The following is a 2500-nucleotide window of genomic DNA, read 5'->3' on the forward strand; positions in this document are numbered from 1 at the left end:
TTCTACACTGTTCTACAGTACTCTACACTGTTCTACACTGTTCTACAGTACTCTACACTGTTCTACTGTACTCTACACTGTTCTACTGTACTCTACACTGTTCTACACTGTTCTACTGTACTCTACACTGTTCTACACTGTTCTACTGTACTCTACACTGTTCTACTGTACTCTACACTGTTCTACACTGTTCTACAGTACTCTACACTGTTCTACACTGTTCTACACTGTTCTACACTGTTCTACAGTACTCTACACTGTTCTACACTGTTCTACAGTACTCTACACTGTTCTACACTGTTCTACAGTACTCTACACTGTTCTACTGTACTCTACACTGTTCTACTGTACTCTACACTGTTCTACACTGTTCTACTGTACTCTACACTGTTCTACACTGTTCTACTGTACTCTACACTGTTCTACACTGTTCTACTGTACTCTACACTGTTCTACACTGTTCTACACTGTTCTACAGTACTCTACACTGTTCTACACTGTTCTACAGTACTCTACACTGTTCTACAGTACTCTACACTGTTCTACACTGTTCTACACTGTTCTACAGTACTCTACACTGTTCTACAGTACTCTACACTGTTCTACAGTACTCTACACTGTTCTACACTGTTCTACAGTACTCTACACTGTTCTACACTGTTCTACTGTACTCTACACTGTTCTACACTGTTCTACTGTACTCTACACTGTTCTACACTGTTCTACAGTACTCTACACTGTTCTACACTGTTCTACACTGTTCTACAGTACTCTACACTGTTCTACTGTACTCTACACTGTTCTACAGTACTCTACACTGTTCTACACTGTTCTACTGTACTCTACACTGTTCTACACTGTTCTACTGTACTCTACACTGTTCTACACTGTTCTACACTGTTCTACAGTACTCTACACTGTTCTACAGTACTCTACACTGTTCTACACTGTTCTACAGTACTCTACACTGTTCTACTGTACTCTACACTGTTCTACAGTACTCTACACTGTTCTACACTGTTCTACAGTACTCTACACTGTTCTACACTGTTCTACAGTACTCTACACTGTTCTACTGTACTCTACACTGTTCTACACTGTTCTACTGTACTCTACACTGTTCTACACTGTTCTACTGTACTCTACACTGTTCTACACTGTTCTACACTGTTGTACACTGTTCTACACTGTTCTACTGTACTCTACACTGTTCTACACTGTTCTACTGTACTCTACACTGTTCTACACTGTTCTACTGTACTCTACACTGTTCTACACTGTTCTACACTGTTCTACACTGTTCTACTGTACTCTACACTGTTCTACACTGTTCTACACTGTTCTACTGTACTCTACACTGTTCTACACTGTTCTACACTGTTGTACACTGTTCTACTGTACTCTACACTGTTCTACACTGTTCTACACTGTTGTACACTGTTCTACTGTACTCTACACTGTACTCTACACTGTTCTACACTGTTCTACACTGTTCTACAGTACTCTACACTGTTCTACACTGTTCTACACTATTGTACAGTACTCTACAGTATAAGACAGGTACTCTACAGTACTCTTTAAAACAGTCAGACACTGTTTGTGTGTTTTCTCAGTATTTCCAGCCTTGGTGTGTTGTGCTGGTTGTGATAGTTGTGATGGTTGTGATAGTTGTGATGGTTGTGATGGTTGTGATGGTTGTGATAGTTGTGATGGTTGTGATGGTTGTGATAGTTGTGATAGTTGTGATGGTTGTGATGGTTGTGATAGTTGTGATGGTTGTGATAGTTGTGATGGTTGTGATGGTTGTGATGGTTGTGATAGTTGTGATGGTTGTGATGGTTGTGATGGTTGTGATAGTTGTGATGGTTGTGATAGTTGTGATGGTTGTGATGGTTGTGATGGCTTCACACATACACAGTTTTCACTACGGCACTTCTTTCTGTGCCGAGTGTCGACAGAGCACTGGTGCCAAATACAGAGGGTACGTGTGAGAGTGTCAGACATCAGCAGCTCTTCCTGGGAGGATCAGCAGCTCTCGAGAAAAGACTAAGCCTTTTATAACAAGACAGGAAATAAGCTGGTGAGCTGAGTGGAAGAGTTTATTGTGAAATAATAGAAAATCAAAAGTAAGGAATTTAAATATTGTTTATGTTTGTTGTACGTTCCACTTTTATCTTAAAGAGTTTTATCTTTTATTAAAACTCACATCAGACAGGAGAAATAGATATGTACATAAATTATAGGAGCGTAATCAAGGTTCGTCTCGTGTTTATCTGCAGTCTCTGGTGAAGGAGAAAGCCGATGTTACAGGAGCTGAGAGCAGTGAGAATGTTGACAGACTGAACAGACCCGAGATAACACACACACACACACACACACACACACACACACACACACACACACACACACGGATGACAAGGCCACAGTGACGCACAGCAGACTCTCACACCTCTCTTATCTCCCTCAACTTCAATCTCTCCTTCCCTATTTTTCTTTTTTG

The sequence above is a fragment of the Tachysurus fulvidraco genome, chromosome 11 (assembly GCF_022655615.1).
Source record: "Tachysurus fulvidraco isolate hzauxx_2018 chromosome 11, HZAU_PFXX_2.0, whole genome shotgun sequence".
Taxonomy (NCBI): domain Eukaryota; kingdom Metazoa; phylum Chordata; class Actinopteri; order Siluriformes; family Bagridae; genus Tachysurus; species Tachysurus fulvidraco.